Source organism: Macrotis lagotis, chromosome 1 (genome assembly GCF_037893015.1).
Source record: "Macrotis lagotis isolate mMagLag1 chromosome 1, bilby.v1.9.chrom.fasta, whole genome shotgun sequence".
NCBI lineage: Eukaryota > Metazoa > Chordata > Mammalia > Peramelemorphia > Peramelidae > Macrotis > Macrotis lagotis.
The window spans coordinates 93,673,214-93,682,799 of record NC_133658.1 but is presented as its reverse complement, the minus strand read 5'-3'; the positions used below and the strand labels follow the sequence as shown (position 1 = coordinate 93,682,799).

The 9,586-nt window shown below is 37.3% G+C and overlaps 1 long non-coding RNA gene across 1 annotated transcript; it reads right to left on the bottom strand.

The window, feature by feature from the left end:
* Positions 1 to 1,518: 1,518 nt before the first annotated feature.
* Positions 1,519 to 9,359, bottom strand: LOC141501076 (uncharacterized). Its single transcript, XR_012472131.1, has 4 exons — positions 9,110 to 9,359; positions 6,342 to 6,408; positions 5,712 to 5,754; positions 1,519 to 1,688 (listed from the first exon to the last, which is right to left on the bottom strand). It is a non-coding gene; the product is annotated as an uncharacterized LOC141501076 (long non-coding RNA).
* Positions 9,360 to 9,586: the final 227 nt, after the last annotated feature.

Below are 9,586 nucleotides of genomic sequence, written 5' to 3'. Positions count from 1 at the left end.
GACTCTTCCAGTCTCTTCCTTTCTTCTCTCATTTCTCCTAAAGAGATCCAGTGCATTCGTCTTCTACTCCAGCAAAGTGACTCTCTTAAGACTATCCCTAAGGAAGGATGCAGAGGTCTTCTGCAAAGACCCTTCAATGATAAAGAAATAATAATGGGTGTGTGTGTGTGTGTGTGTGTGTGTGTGTGTGTGTGTGAGAGAGAGAGAGAGAGAGAGAGAGAGAGAGAGAGAGAGAGAGAGAGAGGAAGTAACATTTTTTTTTTTTTGGTTATCTATATTTGAGACCTGGAAACCAGTACAAGGATCTTGAAGAAGGAAGCAAGGTGATCTCCTGGCATTTAAAATACTCCCAGTCTAACCTACATAATCGGAGGAGGGACAAAGAAAGGAAGCTGTCCTCAGGTGGAAATTACAGAGTTTATTCTGAACCAGGAGAGGCCAGGTGGGGTTTTCTCAGTCCTAGGCTAGGGGTATTAATAGCACCAGGAAATTCCCCAGACTTGGTAGAGCTTTCTCTGTCCCTCCTCATCTGTACCATCCCCCTGCTTCAGCAAGATATTCTCCCCACCACCACCACCAATAACAACATTCGTTAGAGGAGGAACCCGCAAGATCTGCATTTGCCAAAGGCTAGAGCTGTGGGGGAACAGATGGGGAGGATCAAGTCCTGCTCTGTCTTGGAAAGGAATTGGCAGGATTCCCAAGACTTTATGCTTCTCAGAATTAATCAGAGACATGAGGACAGAGAAAAATAATGTTTTTTTGGAGGAGGTAACTAAAATATGGGGGAAAGAACTCTGGATTTGAAGTCATATAACATGTGCAAATCCTATGCGACTTTGGATAAATCACCTACCTTCTCTGGGACTTTAGCCTCTTCTTCCACAAAAGAACTAGAGAACACTTCTACCTTTAAATCCTTGGATCCTGTGAGAGAGAGAGGGACAGAGAGAGAGAGAGAGAGAGAGAGAGAGAGAGAGAGAGAGAGAGAGAGAGAGAAAATGTGTGTGTGTGTGTGTGTGTGTGTGTATCTGTCTGTTTGTCTGTCTGTCTATCTGTCTTAGTACCAAAGGAGATAATAGAGAGTTGAAGTTGGAATAGTCACTTGGAAACACTTCTGGGGGGCGGCATTTTTGAATTAGGTCTTGAAGGACTGGTAGGGGTAGAAGAAGATGATGTTTTAAGCAGGGGAAGTAACCCTAGATGGTTGGACAACAATAAGGTTTGTGTAACAACAACAGCAATAATAATAATAATAATAATAATAATAATAATAATGATAATAAGCCTAATGGGATATAGCTCTAGAAGAATCTAGAAGAGTGCAGATTCTGCCTCTACTTCAATTAGTTATACAACATGAGGCAAATCACTTTACCTCTATCTGCCTCAGTTTCCTTATCTGTAAAATGGGGGTGATAATAACACTTCTCAGGGAGTATCATAGGGACAAGTGAGACAGTATTTGTAAACAGTTTTGTAAATTTTAAACTACTATACAAAGTCCCCATTATTGTTATTATTAATGATTTTTTTTTACTTTACTTAAGCACTTTAAGGTTTGCATACAGTAGCTCCTTTATATCCACAGATAAGTGTCCAGATTGTGGAAAGTCTTGAATTCCAGATTGAGGACTTTAGAGGAGAGTGATGTGGTCAAAGCCATGCTCTCCAGACTCAGGTATAGTCTAGAAAGAGAAAGAGATGAAGGGAAGGGGAAAGGAACCAATTTTTATTAAGCATCTGCAAATCACTATGTCAAGCACTTTTACAAATATGATTTCAGTTGACGGAGAAGTTTGGGACTTCTGGACCTGACTCTTTCTATGAGCTCTTTCAAGTTCTCTCAACAACGGCAACAACAAACAAAAACAATAGCAACAACTTGTCTTAAGCTCAGAGAATTCAAAAGATGACACGCAATTTGTTCCCGTGCGGCATCTATCGCTAGTCCTTTCCTTTCTTCTTCCATAATATGAGTCTATTACATCATTTTTGCTATTTTTTTCTAAAATTTGTTGAAGAGTTCCCTTCTTCGGCCTTAGGGAATTGATCCAATACTCCCTCCATTCACTGACCCTGGGATGTGAGAACTTCAGCCAGCATTTTGAGAGGTTGGGAATTTGGTAATCTAGTCCTGGTCTAATTAGGGCAACTGGGAACTCTAAAGGAAAGATGAGCCTGTCCTGGGGCATACTTAAAGGGTCTGATGCTGAAATATTTAATTTCTAGAATTTTTGTTGTTCAGTCATCTCAGTTTTTCTTGGCAAAGATACTGGAATGATTGCCATTTCCGTCTCCAGCTCATTTTATAGATGAGGAAACTCAGGCAAATAGGGTAAAACAACTTGCCCAGGGTCACACAGCTAGTCAGTATCTGAGGGTGGGTTTGAACTGAGGTCTTTTAAATCCCAGAATTACTCCCTATCTATTCTCAAGCTATCAGCTCTTGAGGTCAGCCAACATAGATCTGAAGCTTTCTGTGGTGCCTCAGTCATTTTGGACATACATACTTGTACACAAACCCATAAATAGACAAAACTTTTCCATCTACTGGAGCTTTTTTGCACCCAGCCACAGAATAAGACAGTGTGACCTAGCTCTATCCTGTGAATAGTCACAAATCTTGTAAATAACCCCAGTCCTTGTCATCTTCTCAGAGAACTATGATTCCCAGCATCATTGAACCATAAAACATATTTCTCTATCATTTTGTATTTGCCACCTCAAATGTGGTGCCTCCCCCCAATACTGAGGAGGGAGATGACTCCTATCTCCTGATTGAGGAATAGATAGTATTATTATTATTATTATTATTATTATTATTATTATTATTATTATTACAGTCTTCTAATTCAATATCTTTGCCCTAAAATCTCTTATTAACAACCCTCCCTCCCCCACCTCATACCCTAAATCATTTCCAATCTGCTAATACAAGAGCTTTGGTGGAGAAAGTTTCTCAGTTGAGCTGAAGATACAAAGACAAAAGTAAATCTCTGCCCTCAAGGAACTGACATTCTAAAGGGGAAAACAAAGTACTTTCAGGCAACTATCAATACTATGAATAATGAATCTAGTTAGTGGTTGGTTGAATTATTCAAATTCCATAGTGGTAGGTAGACTTATTTGAATTCAAACTGCCTATTTCCATTAGACTGGCACCCATTACCATATGTTATACTACCATAACTTCAGACTGTGTGAATTTGAATTCATGTGACCACTTCAGAGGATTCATTATTCATTCTAATTGGTACCTAGTATATATCTGTGTGTGTATACATATACACATATGTATATATATATTTACATATAGAATATATAGAAAATGAAGACAAGATAGTTTGAAGAAAGGAGGTGGTTGAAGTCCTTTTCTAGCTGGAGATATGTGACTCTAATGATCCAAGGGAGAAGCATTATAAGAGATCAGAAAATGTTTCACACAGAAGTTATTGTTTGAGCTTAGTTTTGAAAGAAAACAGGAATTCCAAGAGGTAGGGGGGAGGAGGAAGGCATAGGAGACAATGACTAATGCACAGGCATGCAGATAGGAGTTGGGAGAATATTTTGTTTTGTTTTTGTTTTTGTTTTGTTTTGGTGTGAGCAACAAAGAAAATCATTTTGATAGGACCACAGAATGTGGGAAGGGGAGTAATATCAATCAATCAATCAATCAATCAACATTTTATTGAATGCCTACTAAGTATCAGACATTGCGCTACAGAACTGTGAAAGACAGATTGGGGTCAAGTTATGAAGGACTGTAAAAGCCATCTTGAATTTATATTTTATCCTATGAGCAGTAGGTCTTTATTAATTAGGGGAGTGAAATGGCAGGGATTTAAATAAATCTCTTATCCATTAGCTGAGTGGAGGATGGCCTGGAGTAGGGAGAGACTTGAGGCAGGGAAACCTAATAGGAAGGTATTTTAATAATAAAGAAGGTAAATAAGAATGATCTGGACAAGGAAGGTGTTTGAGTGGAGAGTAGAGTTTGTGGAGAGAACTGGTGGGTTTCTAGTTATCAAACTCTCAATCTTCTCTATAGATTCAACTATCATTTAAAGGTCAATACTACATGTCTATTATCTAGGAACATACCAACTTCCAAAACAATGAACCATTGTTTATGAATACCTATAATTCTTAGCTCCCATTATCTACCACTAACTGATTATTCATTCCTCCTTTCCCAAAGACTGTTCCAGACCTCCCCAACCATCTGACCCAAATACTTACTTTGCTTATTGTACATGTGGTCTCTAGTAAACCCATACCTCCTCTTTTCCTCCACAACAGTTAAACATTAATGCTTATGTAAATACACATTGAAAAATGTAATTTTAAAGAACTCATTTTAGATGGATGAGATCATGCAGCCCCTGATTAAATTTTAGTGGAGTGAATTCTTATTTATTTTAAAAGAAAAATGGGTTAACCCTGGAGGCAGTAGATCCCCACCATCACCCAAGACCTCTGAGCAAATGATGGATGATCATTTGTCAGGTTTGTTATCAAGAACATCACTCTTCATGTATGGGTTGGATATACTGGTTCTTTAGATCCCTAGAGGCAGCTGGTAGTGTAGTGTATAGAGTGGTCATCTTAGATGAAGGAAGACCTGAGTTCAAATCCAGTTTCAGACACTTACTAGCTGTGTGATCATGAACAATTCTGTCTCAGTTTCCTCACTGTAAAATTAGGATAAAAATAGCACCCATCTCCCAGAGTTGTTGTGAAGATCAAATGAGGTAGCATTTGTAAACCATTTAATATGGTGTCTGATGCTTAAGGGATCCTTATTCCCTTCCAACTCTGAAATTCTATGTCTGTCCTATTCTTCCACAATCTGCATTCCCCAGATGTTTTATTTTTGTTGTTCAGTCTCTTCAGGTATGTCCAATTCTATGTGATCCCATTTGGCGTTTTCTCGGTAAAGATACTGAAGTGGTTTGTCATTTCCTTCTCCAGCTCATTTTACAGATGAGGAAAATGAGAAACAGGGTTAAATGACTTATCCAGGTTTACACAGTAAGTTTCTGAGGTCAGATTTGAACTCACAAAGAACCTTCTTGACCCCAGGTGCAGATCTCCATCCACTGTGACATCTAGCTGTCACAAATGATTTCTAAAATATCTTTGAAGTTCCTTAAATCCTTATCTTCAGTGACACATAGAATAATAAAAAAAAGGTCATCCTCTATCAGAGACATTTTAGAAATATTATTGGTCTGTATCCTTGGAATAACTCTCCTGGCTATTTGATTCTTGCAAACATCACCACAACTTGATGCTTTCCTTCACTCCCTGGTTTTCTCTCTAATTTATTTCCTGTAGATAGATTTTGTGAATAATGGATATATAGAACTAGAAGGAACCATAAAAGTTCATCTGATCAGGATCATAGCTAGAAAGCAAGAAAATCTCCAAAGTTTCTCTAGATCATCTTCATTTTACAAGTGAAAAGAGAGGATCAAAGAAGTTAAATGATTTACCTAAAGTCATCCAAGCAGCCAGGATGCGACTCTAGCTTCCCTGCCTCCAGAGTGAGTTCTTTCTTCATTGAGCCTGGCTGCCCAGACTTCTGTCCTCACAGAGATGTGGTTTTATAATTACAAACTGAAAAATCCTCCTGTGATGTAGTGCTGAGAACAAGGTCTTAGAGAACAAAACTCTGGGTTTGTGGTCTTTTCTTTGACCTTACTTACCTGGTGAACATACTTTAAAGATTCTGGACCTCAGTGTTCTCATCTGTAAGATAAGGATAATAATGTATACACTCTATTTAACAAAGTTGTTGAAGACAAGACTTTGAAAAACTTAATATCATAGTTTTAGAGCTAGAAGAGACCTTAGGTGGCATTTAGTCCTCCCTCCACCTCATTCATAACAGATGAAGAAACTGAAGACCAGTAAGGTCACCCCAGGTCATAGGGATAATGAGCAGCAGAGCTGAGATTTAAAACCAGGCCTTCTGAGTCATTGTCTTCTTCTTCTTAGGTTTTTGCAAGGTAAAGAGGTTAAGTGACTTGCCAAGGCCACACAGCTAGGTAATCATAAAGTGTCTGAGGTCAGATTTGAACTCAGGTACTCCTGACTCCAGGGCTGGTGCTCTATCCACTGCACCACCTAGCCGCCCCAAGCCATTGTCTTCTGAAAGAGCTCTTTAAGTGTGAGCTGTGCTGACCATAAATGCTCACAAAACATCTCTTTAGTAATTCAGTGTAGAATTTTGTCAAGAAGGAAAGTTCAGCTTACTGGGCTATTGTTTGAAGGATCTAATCTCCACCACCCCCTTCTAGAAAACCAGAATATTAGCAGTCTTATGTTGCTTTTACCTTCTCTGATTCCTCAAAGATCAAGGTCAGTAATTCATCAATCATGTCAGCAAGTTCTTTCAGTACCCTAGGATTCAATTCATCTGAGTCTCAGAATTTGAATTCATTTGGAAAAGATTATTATCTTGGATATAAATTCCCTATTTGATCATTTCTGTGTTATCCCTTATAATCTGAAGCCAAATAGGATTTGAGTAGTTCTGCCTTCTCTCCATCATCTTTATCCTCATCTCATTCACTTCTAGGAACTGGCTTATATCTTTCTTGTTCTTTTCTTCCCCTAATATACCTTAAAAATCTGTCAATCTATGTGCCTTCCTACCTGTGCATCCATCCATCCAACCATCCATCCATCCATCCATCAAATTTATCCAACTATCTATCCATTTACCATCTATCTATCTATCTATCTATCTATCTATCTATCTATCTATCTATCTATCTATCTATCTATCTATCATCTGTCATCATCATTTATCTCCTTAATATTCTCTGGGAATTCCATATTACTCTGGACTTTAATCTTATTCTTAGAAGACTACCATTCTTTTGTATCTGTTCTCATTTACCTATCCTTGATTTCATTACCAGTATACTTTCTTTTAAAATTTGATTTAGAAGTGTTCAACAACATGACTGCTTAAGACAACTTCCTCTTTCCTTCCTCAATATGATGTTTTGCTACTGCACTATCCAAATTTTCTTCATGAGAATCAGTCATCTTTTTTTTTAACTTACTTCTATTTTTCAAGTCTCAGACTCACCTCTTTTCTCTGATATCTGCTTCAGAGTAAGTTGGGGTAGAGTTTTTAAAGACTCCTCTTTTTAAAAACTCAATTTTATTTTATTTCTTATTTTGAAATTCTTTTCCTCCTCTTTTCTCATCTCTAGCCAGTGAGAAAGCAAGAAACTCAAAAGTCATCATAAACATTTATAATAATATAAAACATGAGAGAGATTGAGAAAGAAAATAAAATATGTTTCAGTCTACACTCTGAATTCATCAGTCTTATATCTGGATATGGATTTTGTTTGAAATATTGATAATTTGTATTAGTTTATTTTGTATCATTCAATTTTTTAGGGTTCTTTTTGCAAGGCAATGGGGTTAAGTGACTTGCCCAAGGTCACACAGCTAGGTAATTATTAAGTGTCTAAGGCCGGATTTGAATTCAGGTACTTCTGACTCCAAGGCTGGTGCTCTATCCACTGTGCCACCTAGCTGCCCCCTGTATCATTCAATTTTGCTTAAGTTGTTAATTGTTTCATCTAGTTCTTTAGTTGATTCTCTAGGGTTCTCTATGTGTACTATCAAATCATCTATTATATTTTGTAAGACTTTTTCTGCATTTTTTGATAAAATAATATGATTTTTTACTGATTTTGTTATTGATATGGCCAATTATGCTGATACTTTTTCTAATATTGAATCAATCCTGTATTCCAGTTATAAAATCCACTTGGTCATAGTGTTTGATCTGTGTGGTATGCTGAAATCTCCTTCCTAGTATTTTATTAAAAATTTTTTGCATCAAGAGAATTGTGGCTCTGCAGTATTTTCTCTCTTGCTGCTTGAAGTATTTTCTCTTTGACATGGTAGCTCTTAAATTTGGTTATAATATTCCTGAGAATTTTCATTATGGAACTTCTTTCAGTTATTGATTTTTTCAGTTTCTATTTTGTCTTTGGGTTATAGCATATCTGGGCAGTTTTCCCTGATAATATCTTGAAAGATGATGTCTAGGTTCTTTTTTTATCTTGACTTTTATGGTCCAATCATTCTTAAATTATCTCTCTTTGATTTTGGGGGGGCAGTTGTTCTTCCAATGAGATATTTCACATTTCCTTCTATTTTTTCTTTCTTTTGATTTTGTTTTATTGTTTCTTGATGTCTTATGGAGTCATTAGTTTTCATTTTCTCAATTCTATCTTTTTTTAGGTTTTTGCAAAGCAATTGGGGTTAAGTGGCTTGCCCAAGGCCACCCAGCTAGGTAATTATTAAGTGTCTGAGACCGGATTTGAACCCAGGTACTCCTGACTCCAGGGCTGGTGCTTTATCCACTGCGTCACCTAGCCACTCCTCTCAATTCTATATTTTAAGTAATGATTTTCTTCAGTTATGTTTGTCCTTATTTTTTCCATTTGGTCAATCCTGCTTTTTCAAGGAGTTAATTTTATCAGTTAATTTTTTTGTACCTCTTTTTCAGTTTGACCAATTCTATTTTTATAGGGTGTTATTTATTATTTTTGTGCTTCTTTTATCAAGCAATTAATTATCCTTTCATAATTTTACCTTTGCTTTCATTTTTTGTGTAATTTTTTGCTCTATCACTCATTTAAGTTTGACAAAAAATTTTTAGCTCTTTCAGGAGTGATTGTTTGACTTGTGTCCAAATCACATTTTTCTTTGAGGTCTTTGCTTATAGCTGTTTTGACTTCATTGTCTTCTGAGTTTGTGTTTTAAACTCCCTGTCACCATAGTAGTTTTTCATAGTCATGTTCTTTTTCTGTGGCTTACTCATTTCCCCACCGTATTCCTTCATTTTGCACTTTATGTTAATGTTGGGTTCTGTTCTTTTCATTGGGGGGGGGGGAGGTAAGAGGAAAGGAAAGGGAAGAGAAAGGGGATCTTTCATGAGCTTCAAAGTTTTGCACTACTGTTTTCAGAGATAGTTTGGGGGTTTTGAAGTTTCTGATGCTTCTCAAGTGATGTGATCTGGGGAGAAGTGTGGTCGCTGCTTTTTCTTAGTCTGAACTCTGGTACTTACCTAGGAAGGGTTTCTGATCTCTTGGAATTGCAATTAATAGTGCTTGGGGCTGTAAGAGGATATTAATTCTCTGGTTTTCCACTCTCTCCACCCTTCTGCTCCTCTCTGCCATTGAACTATGATCTTGAAGTGGATATAGGCAATGGAGTTACCAGTGTCTAGAATGTGGTCCCTTTTTGATTGGTTGCTAGGTTCCCTTTGTGTCTCTAATTTAAGAGTTCTCAAAGCTTCTATTGCTTCTGTCACCACTTAGTCTTAGGTGTCAGCCTTCGCCCTATATCACTGATCTCTCTTTCTAACCTCCTAAGTTATGTTGGGCTGAAAGAATGTCTCACTCTGACTTTTTGTAGGCTCTGCCACTCCAGAATTCAATTTGAGGTTTTATTTTAAAGTTGTTTGGAGGAGAATATTGGGAGAACTTGGCTAAGTGCTGTTCTACTCCATCTTTCAGGTTCTGCTCCTAGAAGTTGCAATGAT